This window comes from Eleutherodactylus coqui, chromosome 1 (genome assembly GCF_035609145.1).
Source record: "Eleutherodactylus coqui strain aEleCoq1 chromosome 1, aEleCoq1.hap1, whole genome shotgun sequence".
In the NCBI taxonomy this organism is placed as follows: domain Eukaryota; kingdom Metazoa; phylum Chordata; class Amphibia; order Anura; family Eleutherodactylidae; genus Eleutherodactylus; species Eleutherodactylus coqui.
This window is the reverse complement of record NC_089837.1, coordinates 96,691,204-96,712,022: the sequence shown is the minus strand read 5'-3', so window position 1 is coordinate 96,712,022 and position 20,819 is coordinate 96,691,204. Positions and strand designations below refer to the sequence as shown.

The window sequence follows — 20,819 nt, the reverse complement described above, 5'->3', positions numbered from 1 at the left end:
TCCTGCTGTGTGTTGTGGATCCGTATCCTGCCCGCAGTCAGTACATGTGAGCAGGTCTTACAGCTCCTTACATTGCAGGGATAAGTTACTTTTTATGTGTCAGAGGGCAATGCACTCTTGATTATAAAGCTCCTCAAATTTGGAGGTTACCTGTAACATAGGACAAGAGGACCTGGGAATATGGTTTTCAGACGGTCATCCTAGTGTAGGGCATGATGGGGTGTCTTGCATTTTTTTTTAGTACCTCTAGCTGTGGGTTGTAGCTCGCCACTACACGTACACTATCATTTTCTTCCATCTCTGTGTATTGTAGTAGTTGACTTCTGAGTATCCTGGTGGCTCTGTTGATCTGATCATCAATTGAAGTGGGATGGTGGCCTAGATTTAAAAATGTCCTTTTAATATGGTATAAATGTTCCTCTCTGTCTGCTGGGTTGGAGCAGATCCAGTTATATATGATGGCCTGGCTGTAGATGATGGACTTTTTAATGTGTTTTGGGTGGAAACTGTCCCATCTTAGGTATGTGGGCCAATCAACAGGTTTTGACAAAAGTTTTCATGGTAGAGTGGACCATGTGAGAAATCTGAAGCAGAGATAACACATGGGCCTGGTGACCCCCTGACACCAATTTAAAGACCATAAACCTTTTACATTCTTATCAGTAGACCAATTAAGTATTTAGTCCACTGCCCACTGCTCATCCTGTTCTGGTATTGTTTAAAGTGCAAATTATTCACACAATGTCTGTGCTCTTTTATATGTATACGTGTGTGTGATATACATATATATATATATATATATATATATATATATATATATATATATATATATCTTCAGATCTATTCTATTTTGCCTGAGGAAGAACTTGAAGTAGGTTTGAAAGCTTACTGTAAGATCATCTCTTTTTGTTAGCCATTAAAAAGGTATCATATGTAGAAGATTACCTTGTAACACTTACTGAGAACAATCACATTTTACATTTTTAATCTGTTGGTCACACCACAATGTTTTCCCCAAATTTTTGTCTACCAATTATACACCACTAAATAATTATAAAATTATGAGAATTATCCCATAGACCAAAAAACACCAAAAACAAACCCCGAGAGCATGATTTATGTGATCTATTTATGTGAAACACATCTCCAGTGCCTAAAGACAGTGTCTAGAGCAATAACATCTCAGTTGAATCTGTTAGGACAGTTTGTTGGCGCTGTAGCACGCAAAGAAAAACTAATCACTATATAACATACCGTAACACGAGTATTTCACATTGTAAAGTGATGATACATTTATAGGACTTTTAAATTACCGCCCATTAGTTTTATTAAGTAAATGTCTGAGAAGTGCTCCCGACTGACATACTTGGTATCATTAACCACTTATAGAATATACACAACTCCCCAAATACCACCATCATAATCATTATAAAAGAAGTTGTATGTATGGCTGAGAAAAACCAGAACCCCACAAAATCCCCACACCCTGGTAAAAAAAAAAAAAACAATTCGAATATGAAATGACTAATATGCAGGTGGAAATTCATCAGCTATGACAACCTCCAGAATTGGCCAAAACCATTTACGGAAGGGTTCACAGATTTCTGCCATACGATATTTTGTAGTAACTGATAGTCTTGTTGTTAAAAGGCAAATGTACTACCAATCAGAAAAACAAACATCATTACAAACTGCCCATAAGTATATGTATAATTTAGTCAACACAAATGCTAGCCTTTTTGCTTAAAAAAAACCCAACAAACCAAATTTTAATTTTGGACCAATAAAAGTAAGCTCCATTTAGACTGCTGATCCCCAACCAGTGGCTCGGGAGCCTCATGTGGCTTGCAACTCCTTGCAGTGTGGCTCGCCAAGAGGTTCTAGGTTATGGCCATATGTAATGGCAACCGACATTATTAATGTCATTTCCAAACCAATGAACAGTGTCAATTTGAATACTACATTACCATTACACTGAAATATGTATCATAAATGTTCGCAACTTTTTGATTTATACTTATTCAAAATTTTAATTCAAAATTGAAAATTTTAAATAATTCACCCCCATTGTAAATTAGCTTTATTTGCCAAATTTACAAACTTTCAGCTGTTTATAAAAAAAAAACAAGAAGAGCTGAAATAGGTCAATACAACTAATATAAAAAGGGATCTCTCCAAATTCAACAGTCACTTTCAACAGTCGGCTACTGCAGTCTCAGACTTATTCAGCCCCTTCATGACAAGTGTTTTTAGTACTAGAGCTTCTGACAGTGTTCTGGAGAAATCTTAGCTCATTCCTCTTGGGCAATGGCCTCCAGTTCATTAATATTCTTGGGTTTACATGCTATAACCACCTTCTTCAAATCCCAGCAAAGATTTTCTATGGTGTTCAAGTCAGGCGACTGACAGTCACTCCTGAATCTTCTAAGACTTCCTCGGAAACCAAGCCTTGGTGGACTATGAGGTGTACTTGGGATCACTGTCCTGTTGGAAGGTTTCATAATACCCAAGCTTTAGCTTCCTCACAGGAGACATGCCATTTCCTCCTATAATTTCTAATACTTGCTTCACTGTAGGCAGGGTGTTAATTTCAGCGTATGCTTCACTCTTCCTCTTTTAGACATACTGCTGATCAGTAGGCCCAAAAAGTTCCAGTTTTGATTTCTCATTGCATAAAACTGAATCCCCAAGCTGTTGCTACCAAATTTTGCTACGTCTTTTAAAGTCACTTTAAAGATTTTGACTTCCTGCCGGCTCATGTATATGATGGCAGCTAGTGATAACTTCCTCTGTTGCCATGTCCAGGTTGTATAGCCAGCGTTCCTTTAACTTTGAACTTGTGGACTGTGCTTCCATCTGTATCTCTAGGAACAATTTTCCTTAACCTTTGGCTTAGCCATGCAGACAAAGAACACAGTCAACAAAGCCCTAGTCAGTTCAGGTATTTGATGTGTTTTATCTCAAGCACACCTGATGCAACTAATGAGGCCCTTGATTAGCTACATCAGCTATGCTTCCACCAATTCCAAATTTGTAAATGTGTGCTGTTATGAGGCATTTTATTCAGGGGGTTGAATAACTCTTGAGATTGCGGAAGTCATTAAAAGTGGCATTTCCTTTGATGTCAAATTGAAACCAGAGTTGTTACTCTTAGGCCACTATCATACGGGCGCACTTTTACAGTGTTTTAGCAGGTATTTCAAACACCTGCTAACAACGCTGTACTGAGCCTACATTGATTTCAATGGGGCTTCTCAGATGAGCTTTTCTAGAAACACAGCAGTTTTTAAACGCTGTCTGTTCTATTCTGGTGCATTTCAGTGTTTTGTAATGCACTACATCACCCATTGCAAGGATGAGGTGTGTTAAAAATGCTATCGAACATGTTTGAAAATGCCATGAGAAAACGCTGTAAAACACCTGAGTGAGAGTGGCCTTAAGGCCCATTTAGACAGGATGAATGTCGAGCAAACGATTCCTGACACTCATCCCCGCACATACTAGCTGCACAGGAGCTAGTATCGCTGGCTCACAGCGGGGAGGCTGCAGGAGATTTCTCTCTTCGCACTCCCCTGCCCCTCTCCACTGACTTAAGGTAGCAGCTGTTCAATACTGAACAACCGCTATTAATTGTCAGAACCAGCAATTCTCGGGGGCCCCGTGCCCACACCACCGGTCCTGCCACCCGGGTTACAGGAGTGCGGCGTAGGGGAGCCCCGGTTCTTGTGATCTCCCCGGGCCGCTGTCAGACTGGTCGCCGCCGGGTTGCTAGGGAGGCAGCAGGGGCTTCTCTAGGCACTTGACTACCAGGCTGGCTTCCCTAGTAACTGTCTGTGCTGCAGACTGGGGGTGTGTCCCCAGCACCTCCCTGATTAGCCCTGCTGCTGTCAGGCTCCCCGCCCCAATCGGCTTCTGGGGCGGGAGCGCTGACAGCATTTAAAAAGGTGTGTTTTCCTTTCAGCCCTTGCCAGTGTTAGTTTGGTCTTCCAGCTGCACCCGCGTATTCTTTTGTCTCCTGTTTGTGACCCCGGCTTTCCTGACCTCTGCTTTTGGACCTTGACTACGTTTTTGCCTGACCCCCCTGTACTGCGTACCCTCCTGTTGCCGACCCGGATTGTCTGACCATTCTACCGTTGTTTGTCTTCAGTGTCTGTTTGTCTTCCCGTGTCCCGCTTCCCTAGTGAGGGTAGGGACCGCCGCCCAGTTGTCGCCCTGGGGGTTAGCCCAGGGGGGCAAGTAGGCAGGGACAGGGGTTGCGGGATATCTCAGGGACCCCCATATCCCGGACACTGTCCTGACAGTAACACTGGCCGAACGAAGGTCAGACCCTTGCATCCGCCCGGCAACTCTGAACCCCTCGATGGAGGCCATGGCAGCTTTAGCGAACCAGGTCCAGTTCCTTACGAACCTTGCCCAGGACCTAACAGCCCGCTTGCAGCGACAGGAACAAGCGGCAGCTGCAGGTCCCATGCAGCCCCCTTCCGCTCCAGGAACAATGACAGAACCTCGAGCCACGCTTCCGGATTGTTTCTCCGGAGAGAGAAGTCAGTTTTTCGCATTTAGAGAGAGCTGCAAGCTCTACTTTGATCTCCGCCCCCACTCCTCTGGTACTGAATACCAGAAAGTGGGAATTGTAATTACCCGCCTGAGGGGAGAGCCCCAAAATTGGGCTTTCTCATTACCTGCTGGCTCTCCCGCCCGACTATCCCTTGACGCCTTTTTTTCCGCCTTGGGTCAAATTTATGACGAACCCGACCGTGCCGGCTACGCAGTCTCCAAGCTTCTGGCCCTGCGCCAGGGTTGCAAGATGGCGGAGGACTACTGTTCCCAATTCCGCCAGCACTGTACAGAATCCGGGTGGAATGATGCCGCCCTAAAAGACCTATTTTTGACCGGTCTGTCTGAGGGTCTTAAGGACCTACTCGTGGCCCACCCGGAGCCAAGAACCCTGGAGCAAGCCATGTCGCTGGCTATTCGGGCTGACCGACGTTTGAGGGCCAGACACGCCGCTCGGACCACTCCACTCCCCACGCCCACTTCTTCTACTGACCCGACTTTTCCACCTCCCACCACCGAGGCCATGGAGCTGGGAGCCATGAACCCCAAGCAACGACGGGAAAATCGCCTGAAGAAGAACCTCTGCTTCTACTGTGGGGAGCCGGGTCACCGCATTGCAACCTGCGCCAAGAAGCCATGGCAGGGAAAACGTCCGCTCCTAGGCAGTTGTCCGGAGGACTGTCTAGGAGCCAAGGTACTCCCTGTGTTGTCCAAAATGTTATTGCCTTGCACCCTAGAATTCCATTCTTTCCACCGTACTGGGCAAGCCTTCGTTGATTCTGGGGCTGCTGCTAATTTCGTTAACTTTAATTTCGTTGCTCAACTGTCCGGGGTTCTGTTACGTTTAGAGACTCCGATTCTTGTTTCAGGAGTGGACTCCACTCCACTGCAAGCAGGGGTAGTTAATCTGGTTACCCCTGAGGTAAGGTTTACTATAGGAGCCCTACATGTTGAAACCTGCACATTTCTGGTGATGAGAGATTTGTCTGTGGACGTCGTCCTAGGTCTCCCCTGGCTCCGGGAGCACAACCCGGTAGTAAATTGGGACACGTTGGAACTGGTAGAGTGGGGTCCCCGCTGTGCCAACCACCTATGTCCGGTGGAGGTGGGGATCTCCACCTGCGAGGGGATTCCCCTACCAGATTACCTCTCCGAGTTCTCGGATGTCTTCTCCAAGCAATTATCTGAAGCCCTGCCCCCTCATAGGGAATGGGACTGTAAAATCGATTTGATTCCTGGGGCCAAACTTCCTAAGGGCCGCATTTATAATGTTACGGTTCCAGAGAGAGAATCCATGAGGGACTATATCCAGGACAGCTTGGCCAAGGGGCACATCCGGCCCTCAGAATCCCCGGTGGGTGCCGGGTTTTTCTTCGTCGAGAAAAAGGATGGGGGTCTCCGGCCCTGTATTGACTATAGAGAGCTAAATAAGATCACAGTCAGAAACCAGTATGCCCTTCCGCTCATTCCTGACCTCCTCAACCAGGTCGCTGGTGCCCAATGGTTTTCTAAACTTGATCTCAGGGGGGCATACAACCTCATTCGCATTCGGGAGGGGGATGAGTGGAAAACTGCCTTCAATACGCCTCTCGGTCATTTTGAATACCTAGTAATGCCTTTTGGCTTGTGTAACGCCCCCGCCATTTTTCAGGGGTACATGAATTCTGTGTTTCAGGATATCATGGGGGTGTTTGTCGTTGTATATCTAGACGACATTCTGATTTTTTCCTCCGACTTGCCGAGTCACCGTACTCATGTTCAAACCGTGCTAGCTCGACTCAGACATAACAAGCTGTTTGCTAAGCTCGAGAAATGTGTTTTTGGGGTACAAAAGATATCATTCTTGGGGTATATTATCACGCCATGCGACTTCCAGATGGATCCTGGGAAGGTGAAAGCCATCACGGAGTGGGCTCGGCCAGGTACCTTGAAAGCTCTTCAACGCTTCCTCGGCTTCGCCAATTACTATCGCAAGTTCATCAAAGACTTCTCCGTGGTGGCTAAACCTCTAACGGACCTCACCAGAAAGGGAGCAGATGTGAGTACCTGGTCTTCTGAGGCTCTGAGGGCCTTCGATAACCTAAAGGCGGCGTTCTCTTCAGCGCCTGTCCTGGTACAACCGGATCTGTCCTGCCCATTTGTGGTGGAGGTAGATGCCTCAGAGTTTGGTGTGGGAGCGGTACTGTCCCAAGGGCCCTCCACACTCACTAACCTTAGACCGTGTGCCTATTTTTCTAGAAAGTTCTCTTCCACTGAACGGAACTACGATATAGGCAACCGGGAATTGCTGGCTATTAAGTGGGCTTTTGAGGAGTGGAGGCATTTTTTGGAAGGAGCTCGTCACCAGATCACGGTACTCACAGACCATAAAAACCTCACCTATTTAGATTCCGCTAAGAGGGTAAATGCTCGGCAAGCCCGCTGGGCCTTGTTTTTCTCTCGGTTCAATTTTGTTGTTACCTATAGACCCGGTTCTAAAAATGTCAAGGCAGACGCCCTGTCTAGGAGTTTTGGTTCTCCGGAACCTTCCGAGTCTGAGCCTGAGAGCATTCTCTCTCCTGGAGTGGTCCTCGCTGCTGTCTCCTCCGACCTTTCACCTCTCATACACGCTGCTCAACAATCCGCCCCTGAAGCCCTTCCGGAAGGCAAATTTTTTGTTCCGTTGTCACTGAGATTGAAAGTGTTAGAGGAGACACATGCTTCAGTCCTAGCTGGACACCCCGGTATCAGGGGTACACTAGAGTTAGTATCCAGACTCTATTGGTGGCCGCACATGGCCAGGGATGTACGGTTATTTGTGTCCGCGTGCCCGGTTTGCGCAAGGGGGAAGAATCTCAGGAGACGTCCTGAGGGTCCTCTTCTTCCCTTGCCCATTCCGTCCAGGCCATGGTCCCATTTGTCCATGGATTTTATTACTGATCTGCCATCCTCGCTGGGGAATACGGTCATTTGGGTCATAGTTGACCGTTTTTCTAAAATGTCACATTTCGTTCCGCTTTGCAAGTTACCTAACGCCAAACTTCTGTCTGAAATGTTCATCAAGGAGATTGTTCGGCTACATGGGATCCCCGAGGATATTGTGTCAGATAGAGGGGTACAGTTCGTCGCTCGCTTCTGGCGAGCTTTTTGTAAAAACCTAAATGTCAATTTGTCTTTTTCCTCCGCCTTCCATCCCGAGAGTAACGGACAAACAGAACGGATGAATCAAGAACTTATCCAGTACCTGCGACTTTTTGTCTCTGATAACCAGTTTCAGTGGGCCAACTACCTGCCTCTCGCCGAATTTGCTATTAACAACCATGTTAACTCGTCATCTCAAGTGTCACCTTTTTTTTGTAACTATGGGTTCCATCCCCGATTCTCGCTTTCTACTCCCCTTGTCTCGAACAATCCGGCCGCTGACATATCCTCTGAGGAACTGTGCACAGTTTGGGCCCAGGTTCGTAAGAACCTTCAGGGCTCCCAAGAGAAGCTACGTAAATACTCTGAGAAAAGATGTACTATCTCGGCACCTTTTGTGGTCGGGGAGCAGGTTTTATTGTCATCCAAAAATCTGAGACTTAAGGTTCCCTCCCTGAAACTTGCTCCTCGGTTCATTGGCCCATTTACTGTGTCGCAGGTTATCAACCCGATGTCATATAAGTTGTCACTTCCGGACTCCTGGAAGGTCCACAAGGTTTTTCATAAAAGCTTGCTTAAAAAATACGTGACTCCAGTTCTACCCACCCAGAACCCGCCCCCTCCTTCTTTGGTACAGGGGGAACTGGAGTATGAAGTAGAAAGGCTTGTTGACGCCCGACGGGTTAGAGGTGTACTGCAGTACCTGGTCCACTGGAGTGGATTTGGCCCTGAGGATAGGACGTGGGTCCCTGCCAGGGACGTTCATGCCCCACGCCTAGTCCGATCATTCCACAGGGCCTTCCCGCTCAAGCCCGCTCCTGGCCATGGGGGTCCGGTGTCCCCCCGTAGAAGGGGGGGTACTGTCAGAACCAGCAATTCTCGGGGGCCCCGTGCCCACACCACCGGTCCTGCCACCCGGGTTACAGGAGTGCGGCGTAGGGGAGCCCCGGTTCTTGTGATCTCCCCGGGCCGCTGTCAGACTGGTCGCCGCCGGGTTGCTAGGGAGGCAGCAGGGGCTTCTCTAGGCACTTGACTACCAGGCTGGCTTCCCTAGTAACTGTCTGTGCTGCAGACTGGGGGTGTGTCCCCAGCACCTCCCTGATTAGCCCTGCTGCTGTCAGGCTCCCCGCCCCAATCGGCTTCTGGGGCGGGAGCGCTGACAGCATTTAAAAAGGTGTGTTTTCCTTTCAGCCCTTGCCAGTGTTAGTTTGGTCTTCCAGCTGCACCCGCGTATTCTTTTGTCTCCTGTTTGTGACCCCGGCTTTCCTGACCTCTGCTTTTGGACCTTGACTACGTTTTTGCCTGACCCCCCTGTACTGCGTACCCTCCTGTTGCCGACCCGGATTGTCTGACCATTCTACCGTTGTTTGTCTTCAGTGTCTGTTTGTCTTCCCGTGTCCCGCTTCCCTAGTGAGGGTAGGGACCGCCGCCCAGTTGTCGCCCTGGGGGTTAGCCCAGGGGGGCAAGTAGGCAGGGACAGGGGTTGCGGGATATCTCAGGGACCCCCATATCCCGGACACTGTCCTGACATTAATACTGAGCGATCAGCTCATCGTTCAAGTCAATGGAGAGGGGTGGGGGGGAGCGAGGAGAGAAATTTCCTCCAGCCTCCCTGTCCCCCTGCTGGCTGCTCTGTGAGCGAGCCAGCACTCCTAGCTCTCATGCAACAGCACGGGAGCGAGTATGTGCTAGGAGGAATGTCAAGCATCGTTTGCGCAACTTTCATCCCGTCTAAATGGACCTTTACCCTTAGGACAAATTATACTGACAGTCAATGAGTTGCATCAATCTACAGAACTATGTGAGCGCTTGATCATACATACTCTTAATGCATAAGTTTGTAATATATCATTCTACGCTGCGTCCAACACTTTGGCTTATGTGGATGAACTAACTAGAAGATTTGTCAAGTGTGACAAATCTTCTTTTAGTGCCTAGTTTACACAACCATGTAAGGTGAGCATCTTGTATTTAGGATTTAGAATTAGGCATTAACCCCATGAAGGTATTTTCTGTCTCTCAAGTAGCCTCATGGAAAGATAAAATGCAGTGTAGCCCTAGTCCTATCATATTTTGCAGGATGAAAGGGGTTATCCAGTTTTGAAATAAAAAGCTGGAAATGTAAAAAGACAATAAAATAACCACAACTGACATGCCCTCTGTCCCAGTGATCCAGCCTTGAAGTACCTGCAGTCCCCCTGTAGTCTCTGTTTATAAGCAGTGATGTTTAATATTCCTGCTGCAGCCAATCAGTGACTGCAGTGGCCATGTACTGTATTCCTGATATCAAGGCTCCTATCGCTGAGCAATGATGTCATTGGCTGCATGTAAACAAACATCGGAAGAACCCCAGGTGCAGAAGTGCTGGAACGACGGGGCAGAGGATAGGTAAGTAGTGGTTCCTTTATTGGTTTATCACATTTCTAGTTTTGTTTTATTTTTTCTTCAAAACTGCATAGTGCCTTTAATGTTTTCTCTAGAATGGAAAATTAAAATTGCCTTCATTATCTTTCTGCATAGCAAACTGCTAAACGAAGAGAGAAATATGTAAATAAGTTCTCCCAAAAAGAGCAAAACTACTCACCCTGAATGACCGACCCTTTAACATGCCTTGCAACATGACTAGGGATAATAGCGAAGTCAGACACCAGGAGTATATATTAGCCATAAGGGAGAATGTGAGATATACACTGGCCAATAACATTGGTCAAGAGTCGAGACTAACAAATCCCTATAGAATTTGTCAATGAGCATTCCTTAGAAATGGCTGAAGAAAGGCATGCTGGCGGAGGCAGACACGGTTTGTTGGTCCAAAATCAATATCTACAGGTCTCTACTGCAGGGTTAATCATGGCCTACTATTTTGCTACCACTATCCATATATTATGTGTTCATTCCAACTTTACCAAGTCTATTGCTTGCTGCAAGCAATCCAATTCCCCGTGATCTAACAAGGAAGGACTATGCAGGCGAATAGGCTGCGGGACATTAAACAAGATCACAAAACTATTTAGTGACTTCTAAACTTCATACGAAACGGAGTGGTTATTATCACCGAAATAAAAATGGTTGGCGAGCAAAAAACAGCAGGCAAGATGGTTATAACAAGAGGAGAACTTTTAGTCTTCGGTGTCCAGCAGTTTGAGGTCCAGTCTATTGTGACTCTTGAGTTGGCCTGTCATGATGATCGTGGTCAGTCCTTCATTTCCAATGGTTTAAGGTCTTGTAGCTGTCGATTAATGCTATGCCCTGGTGTTTCCTGGTTTAGTAACTAGTCTGTTATCCGTTGTGCTGGGATATAAAGGTTCAAGCGAGTTACGACAACTACAGATGTACATGAACTATGTCATCTTTTTAATGTAGTCCTCTGCCATAGAAGGTCAGCAAGTGACAATGCTTCAAAGATTTTCAAAACATGAAGCAGAGTAGATGTTTCCGAAGCGGTCCGAAGGAAAAGCGGACCAGATTTCACCTTTAAGTTTTTTATTTCTCATTCAACAATTTTATTGGTTTTATAAAAAAGGCAGTGAACAAGAAAAACAAGAAGCTATAACAAGAAATGATATACATCACTAATAACAATAAGAGAGGAACATTAGGTCTCTAAACCATAACCGAGGTCCTAAATGCCCCATCACAAACCACATATACTACAAATCTAGCTAAAGGCCCATTTAGACCCAATGATTCTTGCTCAAAAATCGCTCAAAGCCGTCTTGTGAGCGAGACTCATTGGGTCTAACTGCACGGACATCGTGCAGTTATCGTTAACGAGTCGTTCATCATTGTCTTTCAGCTGTTATCCCGCTCGGAGAACACAGCTGGAGTATGAAGAAGACAGTGCTCCAGCTGTGTTCTGCATACCCCGATCAGAGCGCTCAGCTGTATACCAGCCATGCGCTTTGTGAACACAGCAGGAGTATGCAGAAGACAGCGCTGCAGCTGTGTTCCGTATACCCCACTCAGAGCGCTCAGCTGTATACAAGCTGAGCGCTCCAAAAAGACAACAGCTGTATGCAGAAGATAGCAGTCCCGCTTGTCTTCTACATACAGTGTGAGCCTTCATGTACACATTTATGAAAAGTGAACTCTCAAAACTGTCACTCAAACTGCCGTTTGAGCGAATTTTGAGCGATCATCTTGCCATGTAAATGCACACAACGATTATTGCTCAAAAGATTTCTTTTGAGCGAGAATGTTGTGTCTAAATGGGCCTTAAGAATGATCTTGGTATCTAGGATCAAGCCCGGGCTGTGTACGGACAGTCAAAAGGGCGTTACAAGTAACCAGATCTATTAGAAAAGCTGGGCCATAAATGATACATAAAATGTAAATAAGCAGTAACGGAGGTAAGAGGACGAAGACAATAAGGAAGACAAGAGAGAGAGAAAGAGGACAAGGAGTTAGGCTACATTCACTCAGGTAATCGCAATATTGCATTGAGAAACTCGGTCCGATATTGCGCTTGCCAACGTGTGATTTTCATGGTGATGGTAAGTCTTCTTGATTAAAAAAAATCACAATGCTTCTTTGAAATTGCAATCCTCACACGCATGAAAGGATCACAAGTGTTTTCCATTGACTTCAATGGGAACCGCATTGCACTTGCATACACATCGCACGCATGTGAGTGCCATGCAATGTCTTTCAAGGTCCCACTAAACAATAGGCGAGACGTTCCGAAGGATTGCACAATGATAGAGCATGCTACCATTTGGTGTGCAAATGCGCAGGAAAGTAGAGCATGCTGCATTTTTTTTGTGTGTGACTGAAATGCGCAGGTAAAAGCAGGTGTAATCTCTTAGACTAATGATACTAATGCACAGCGGGTATTATTGTATCTTGACGCCACCAGGAATTCCTGGTGGAGTCAGGTTTGACAAGGGGGTGACGCCCCCTGTACCCGATTGGCTGCAAATGGTGTTCAGCAGCATGTCCTGCAAGCCTACTAAACAGTAATAGAAAAGGCATACAGTGGCCGCTGCTGCCTTGCAGGCCCTTGAGAAAATTCCTTCAGCGGCAGCGGGCCACAAGCCCCAACCCCCCAAACTTCGGGAGCAGGGAGGCCATACCCAAGTCAGAGTGGTTTCCCTGCAGCGATCGTGAGGGAGCACTGTTGCGCTCAGCGCAACAGCGGTGACAGCCAGTGTCCGGGACGGAGCCCTAAGGCGGGGACGGAGGGTGCGGGCGGAACGGAGAGGTGAGCAGCCGGCCACCTATCATGCTACGATGAAATGGAGGGAGGCATGGAGAAGACACGCTGCAGCGTCTGCATACATGTTTCCCCGCGCTGCAACCTTAGGCTCAGCCTTACTATTGTAGTAAGTCTTACATTATGACATGTAAATACTGCCATGTTACACCCCTAATAATATAAGGCTAACTACAATAGTAAGGCTGAGCCTAAGGTTGCAGCGCGGGGAAACACGTACGCAGACTGTGCTGCTAGGACCTTTCTACTTTGACCCTATCGGGAGCTGGGGGTGTAAGAGGGGCGTTCCCCCTGTCAAACCCCTAGCTTCTGGTGGCGTCAGGATACAATAATACCTGCACATCGTGCATGAGGTAGTCAGAGAAGCTGCTGCGGCCATCTTTGTTTCTCCAGGCCCGGACAGTCAGTTTAAGGAGACTTCACTCTACTTGTAGTACAATTACCACAATTTTCCACTGTTTCAAAAAAAAAAAAAAAAAAACAGAGATAGTGGCCAGCTCTGAATAGACAGATGGCAAATTGACGGATTTTTACGTCACAAGAAATGATGCAATTATACAAGTGATTGCATCTGAGTCTTCGATAACTGTCAGAGAAGAAAACATCCAGCGCTGAATTAAATAAATTATATGCACACAAGACAGCTTGTTCTGAGAAGACAGGAAGTGGGTCAGTCATATTTTGCAAGGCTGATATCAGCAATCTGGGTGGAAGCCAAATTCACAGATTCGCTCACTGCAGCCGGCTGATTGCAGGCCTGGAACTCTATAGTCTATCTGTAAGCCAGTGATTTATCTACGTACTGCTGATACATTGCGGGAAATACATGGGGAAATCGGTAGGTACTTGTCAAGTTTAGTATCTTCAGCCAATCGGAAATGAATGTATCATAACAATTGCTTCATTGTTTATATGATGTGTTACAATCGGTATTCTCTTCGAGTTTTGCTTGCTTGCTTCATTTGTCCACAAGTCTCCATGAATTGATTAGCTTTTCCCATTAATGGGGGGACCTCCCATAACATCTGCCTTAAAGGAGACCTCCCATAAAGCTTCCTAAAAGCATTAGAAATGGTTTCGTATGAAGTTTAGCAGTCACTGAATAGTTTTGTGATCTCGTTTAATGTCTCGCAGCCTATTCTCCTGCATGGTCCTTCCTTGTTAGATCTCGTTGTGCAATTGGATTGCTTGCAGCAAGCAACAGACTTGATAGAGGTGGAATGGATACGTAATATATGGATAGTGGTAGCAAAATAGTAGGCCATGATTAACCCCACAGTAAAGACCCGTAGATATTGATTTGGGGCCAATGAACCATGTGCGCAAAATGGTATGTTCACACGATGTAATTATGTGCAGCTCGCACCTATACAGAGTTCGGTTCTATCTTTATCGCACAGCACGGACCTTACAGGCACAATGTCCTATCTTTTGCAGGTGCGATTATTTCACACTTCTAAAAAACGGACATTTGAACACTCCATAGGAAACCAATGGTTCTAATAGGTCCGCAAAAGAACACGCTTGTCTGGCCGAGGCCTTAGGTTGCAAAATGCACAACCTGGCTGGCCACATGCACCCAGACCACACCATCTGAGGCAGCCAATGACCACCTGATTCTCTACAACTATAGGCATGGGTGGGCAAGGCATGGCTACATGTCAGCTGGACCAGGAGGGTTCTAACCTTACACAATCAGTCATAACATTGAACCCACTGGCAGATACAGTGATTACTGCTGATTATCTCATGACAATGGCCCATGTCAGGAGCGGAATGTTTCAGAAAAAAAAGTAGCCAGTCAGTTGTTGAAGTTGATGTGCTCGGAGCAGAAAATGTGGGCAAGTGTAAGGATCTGAGTGACTGTGATTACCAGATGACTGAGAGCATCTCCGAAACAGCAGGTCTTGTGTGTTCTCGGTACGCCATGGTTCAAGGAAGGACACCCGATGAACTGGCGACAGGTTATGTTCAGCCAGGCTCACTGATGCTTGTGGGTGGCCGGGGCTAGCTCCTCTGGACAGGCTTCACAGAAGAGATACTGTAGCACAAATGGTTGTCTATGACCCTACACTCTACAATCCCACAAACTCTTAGACAGGGGGTTTTAATGCCTTAGCATTTCCAAAATGGTAGGATCATGGGTGTCCAAGGCCCCCTGATGTGTGGTCTGAACCCACATAAGTAATTGTAGCACAAAGTGTTGAAAAAATATATGTCAGAACACACAGGGCATCACAGCTTGCTGCATAGCTGCAGACGGGTGTCCGTGCCCATGCTTCTTCACTGCCAAATTGACTACAAAGGGCATCAGAAGTAGACCATGGAGCAATGGAAGAAGAAGGCCTGGTCTGATGAATCATGTGAATAGCCAACTGCAACTCTTGCCTAGACAAGAGATGGCACCAGGATGCTATATGAGAAGACAAGCTGGCAGATGTGTGACGCTGGGGGCAATGTTCTCCTGGGGAGCCCTGGGTTCTGCATTACATGTACACCTACCTAAACATGGTACGGACCAAGCACCCCCTACATGGCAGCCATATTCCCTAATGTCAGCAGCATCATGTGTCTTACCACCCTGCAGGACCGCAACGGACCACAAGGTGATGACTTGTCCTCCAGATCTCACCTGACTGGTTACCTATGGGATGTGCTGGACATACGTCTGAGTCATGAAGGCCGCATCTCACAACTTACAGGAGTGAAAGGAAATGTCTTGGAGCGGATAAAACCGGACACCTCCAGAGGTCTTGAGGAGTCCGTGCTTTGATCAGTCAGTATGTTTTTGGCACCACAAAGGGGGACCTACACAATATTAGCCTCCTTCACACGAGCATATGCATTTAGGCGGAATGAACTATGCTTTCTCTGGGTGCAGCGGTGTATTTTACTATACTCTTTGCGCCCGTACGGCATGTTCATTTGTGTGCGGCAAACAAAGACGCACCAATTTAAATATGTAATTAGTTTTAGATGTGTTCTTTTTCCAGTGAAATTACGCAGCGTATGACGCATCTCTTAGCATATAAGGGAGATGGAATAAATCCTCCACAGTGCCACCTATTGAAAGGCAGCATTCCTTCAAGTCAAAGTGGGACTTTTTATACAAGTCTTGTTACAATGACTGGGAATCAAAAGCAAAGCCAGACTCCATGTACATACAGCTGTTTCTGGGTTATTGCCCATCATCAGTGTACAGTAGGAGTCTGGCTTTTGCTAGTGAGAGGCCTGGGACAGGGGTCAGAAACGCTCTTTTCTCCTTAGGGAGAGCAACTATATACTATAAACTAAGTGAGGAGACTCAAATGGCCACGCACGCTCCTCTGGGTAATATGCAAATAAGGGAGATGGAATAAATCCTCCACAGTGCCACCTATTGAAAGGCAGCATTCCTTCAAGTCAAAGTGGGACTTTTTATACAAGTCTTGTTACAATGACTGGGAATCAAAAGCAAAGCCAGACTCCATGTACATACAGCTGTTTCTGGGTTATTGCCCATCATCAGTGTACAGTAGGAGTCTGGCTTTTGCTAGTGAGAGGATCTCTTAGCATGTCGCACGTGTATTTGCGCCCCCACCCCATTGACTTCTATTGGGACCTTTGGTGCGCTGATACACAGAAAAACAGAGTATGCTATTTTTTTGGGGGGGGCAACCGAAACGTGCAAGTGAACAAACCTTCTGAAGTGAATGGGTTCTAATCTCAGCGTATTGCATGCACAAATGTGACGCAGCCTCAGGCAGGTGGAGCTCCTGCTATGGCTGATGTGTGTGGATCCAAATATGAAAGGATAGCGGCAGCATACAATACAAAATAATCACATTTTTATTTTCCCATGATCTAAAAAGGTAGGCTACGTTTCGGCCAAAAACAGATGTGACTGTTGAGTCTTGGGGATCAGACTCTTATTAGTGGCTGGCATTTTATTCACCTCTCCCTTTGGGGAATATACATTGAGTGCTGCTGGGAACCTCTTTACTGTGATGTGTGGATGCCTGGACAGTCGCTGTAATGGGACTATAATCGCATTAAAATGATGGCAAGTGGTCTTAAAAATGGCTAATTTTACAATTCAACATGTAGGGAAGCCATTCACACCTCAACCGTGGGGGGCAGCGGCATCATACATGTGCTGGCAAGTGCCTGGCCCATACACTATAAGGAACAAGGGGAGATGTAGGTTTTGTTTAGTCAGTGGAGGAGCCGTTCTCATGCAGGTTTAGTCAGCGGAGGAGCCGTTCTCATGCAGGTTTAGTCAGCGGTGGAGCCGTTGTCATGCAGGTTTAGTCAGCGGAGGAGCCGTTGTCATGCAGGTTTAGTCAGCGGAGGAGCCGTTCTCATGCAGGTTTAGTCAGTGGAGGAGCGGTTGTCATGCAGGTTTTGTTGGCGGTGGAGTGGTTGTTATGCAGGTTTAGTCAGCGGTGAAGCCGTCCTCATGCAGGTTTAGTCAGCGGTGGAGTGGTTGTCATGCAGGTTTAGTCAGCGGTGAAGCCGTCCTCATGCAGGTTTAGTCAGCGGTGGAGTGGTTGTCATGCAGGTTTAGTCAGCGGTGGAGTGGTTGTCATGCAGGTTTAGTCGGCGGTGGAGTGGTTGTCATGCAGGTTTAGTCGGTGTTGGAGTGGTTGTCATGCAGGTTTAGTCAGCGGTGGAGCGGCTGTCATGCAGGTTTAGTCAGCGGTGGAGCCGTTGTCATGCAGGTTTAGTCGGCGGTGGAGCCGTTGTCATGCAGGTTTAGTCAGCGGTGGAGTGGTTGTCATGCAGGTTTAGTCAGCGGTAGAGCAGTTGTCATGTAGGTTTAGTCAGCGGTGGAGCCGTTGTCATGTAGGTTTAGTCAGCGGTGGAGTAGGTGTCATGCAGGTTTAGTCAGCGGTGGAGTGGTTGTCATGCAGGTTTAGTCAGCAGTGGAGTGGTTGTCATGCAGGTTTAGTCAGCAGTGGAGCCGCTGTCATGCAGGTTTAGTCAGCGGCGGAGCCGTTGTCATGCAGGTTTAGTCGGCGGTGGAGCCGTTGTCATGCAGGTTTAGTCAGTGGTTGAGCCGCTGTCATGCAGATTTAGTCAGCGATGGAGCCCTTGTTATGGAGGTTTAGTCAGCGGTGGAGTGGTTGTCAGGCAGGTTTAGTCGGCGGTGGAGCCGTTGTCATGCAGGTTTAGTCGGCGGTGGAGCCGTTGTCATGCAGGTTTAGTCGGCGGTGAAGCCGTCCTCATGCAGGTTTAGTCAGCGGTGCAGCTGTTGTCATGCAGGTTTAGTCAGCGGTGGAGCGGTTGTCATGCAGGTTTAGTCAGCGGTGGAGTCGTTGTCATGCAGGTTTAGTCAGCGGTGGAGCCATTGTCATGCAGGTTTAGTCAGCGGTGGAGCCATTGTCATGCAGGTTTAGTCGGCGGTGGAGCCGTTGTCATGCAGGTTTAGTCAGCGGTGGAGCCGTTGTCATGCAGGTTTAGTCGGCGGTGGAGTGGTTGTCATGCAGGTTTAGTCAGCGGTGGAGCCGTTGTCATGCAGGTTTAGTCGGCGGTGGAGCCGTTGTCATGCAGGTTTAGTCGGCGGTGGAGCCGTTGTCATGCAGGTTTAGTCGGCGGTGGAGCGGTTGTCATTCAGGTTTAGTCAGCGGTTGAGCCGTTGTCATGCAGGTTTAGTCGGCGGTGGAGTGGTTGTCATGCAGGTTTAGTCAGCGGTGGAGCCGTTGTCATGCAGGTTTAGTCGGCGGTGGAGCCGTTGTCATGCAGGTTTAGTCGGCGGTGGAGCCGTTGTCATGCAGGTTTAGTCGGCGGTGGAGCGGTTGTCATTCAGGTTTAGTCAGCGGTGGAGCCGTTGTCATGCAGGTTTAGTCGGCGGTGGAGTGGTTGTCATGCAGGTTTAGGCCGCCTGCACACGCTGTGGAATCCGCCCCCATGCCCAGCCGGCGGCCCCACTTACCTGTCCGCAGTCTTCTTACCAGCATTGTGGATGTGCCGGCTGACACACATGCACAGTACATATAATGCCACCCTGTCGCCAGGCGATGATGCGGATCCTGCGACCTTTCTGCAATGATAGCAGAAGGGCTGTGGGACGGACGGCTTCCATTGACTTGAATGCTGTGATGTTTGCCCTCCCCGCTAGCAGCAAGTCGCGATTGACTTCCGCTCATCGTCACGGGAAAAAAAGGCTTTTCCATAGCATGCTGCGGCTGGTATTTGCTGCGGACGCCCGCCCTGGATTCCGCAAAGCAAATCCGCCCGTGAGCACCGGCCTTATTCAGCGGTTGAAATTAGCAGCCGCCAAGACCCGGCTTTCATTTTTCCTAAGCCGTTTCCATAACGCACCCCGCTTACTCGCTGCGGGAAGCGGCTTTTCTTTTTACAACTCTTAACCCAACATGTCACAGCAGATAAATACCATTGTAGAACTACAAGTTGCAGCAACCTTTACAAGGTACTACCTGATTCAGCGCTGCTAATTCTCGGTCAAGGTTCATGATACTGAAATGTTCGTCCCGAAGTATCCTGACTGAGTCATACGTGAGGCATTATCAGCACGTCACCGGGCCCACAGCAGACATGTCACTGCCATTAGGTCATTGTGGAGCAAGGAGGAGCCATTCCTTCTCAATGCTTGCTTCTCCAGTAAGGACTCGAGCGCCACCTGGTGGTGGAAAAGCGCGCAGAGCTCCATAGAGTGCATGCACCTCACTGCTTGTAAACATCAGCGGCTGCACGGAGGTAAGGGCTCACAGCTTGGCCTAGTCCCACCATACATACAGGGGCAGAGGGGGCACAACTAATGCCAAGTTCATTCTACAGCCTGCATTACTAATTGAGGATGCTTTGGCTCCAGTCACTTCTGTGCTGCATGCTGTGCTATTGACTTCTGTGCTAGTTGCATGAGATTTTGCTTATAAGTGCAATGTATTAGCAGCTGGCATATTTCATATGGCACTACATGCCAGGGTGCACTGCTGCATGGCACATGGGGAGGGCTGGCTATGGCAGCTATCATTGCAGCTGTCTGCTCAGCGCTATATGAAGCTGCAGGTTTATGGATGACATCTAAATGCCTTCCATATGTCCATTCTATATGTGCATGCGGGAAACCGTATTCATGTCCGTGCAATGGATTGTGTCCTTCAGCCAGGCCTTCCTTATTGTATGCAGTCAGGAAGTGTGGCATGACATGGCAGCACTGCAAGCCTAATTCTTCAGCGGGCACTGCCCATCTTTGGGCCTCGGTTTTATTTCTTTCCTCGAGCATTAACCCTTTCATCCTGTAACTAGACGGCTCTTGCACTCTCGCTGTATGCATACCGGAAGGTTTATTTTGCGCCGTCTTGTATTTGTCGGCTGCTTGCACACATGCAGTTTTCGTTGGAGTTCTGGATACATAAGAGGGGAGTCATGGAAGGCCGTTTGCTTTATGTTTCCTTCATTTTGAATCCGCTTATTACTCTTCTATTATCATTCGGTTTGTCGCTGGATCGTGCAAAACTAAACGCCAGAACCGTTCAACGCAGGTTTTGTATTGGAGACATGATTGATTATCTACCGTGTTTTTTGGAGCCAGAAAAAAAATCTTGCTGAGGGGGGTGCAGGTGGGATAGATTTGCCGCGGAATTTACGTGCGAACCCGCTTACAGCAAAGTGGGTGAGATTTCGAAAATAATCCACGCAAAACCCGTGCGGAAGTTGAAATGTGTCGCAGGATTTAAATCAATAGCATGTCAATTTTATTGCTGTTTCCGCTGCGGAATTCACCTCTTGTCAATGAGGGGGTGAATTCCGCACAGAATTAATCGATAAAACGCACTTCAAAATCCGTACCAATGGTGCAGGATTGGAGGCAGGATTTCCGCTACTGATCTACAGCAGGATGCCCCCTGCGCAATAGTGCAGGAAAAACGTTACCTTCCCTGCGCAGCTCTGGTCCGGGTGCCGCTGAGTGTCACAGGCTCTGACC

At 47.6% G+C, this 20,819-nt stretch overlaps 1 protein-coding gene across 8 annotated transcripts in view; it reads left to right on the top strand.

Annotated features, from left to right (window-relative positions):
• Window positions 1-20,819, top strand: part of ZBTB38 (zinc finger and BTB domain containing 38) — a 44,888-nt gene that overhangs the window by 8,638 nt on the left and 15,431 nt on the right. Inside the window, exon 1 of one of the 8 annotated variants that reach the window (XM_066598156.1) lies at window positions 13,708-13,727. The exons of 6 other annotated variants lie outside the window; for them this stretch is intronic. The gene's annotated coding sequence lies outside the window, so the exon portion shown is untranslated. Of the gene's footprint in view, window positions 1-13,707; window positions 13,728-19,549; window positions 19,589-20,819 lie in introns of those variants that run through there. One more of the 8 variants, XM_066598153.1, reaches the window with a different exon arrangement.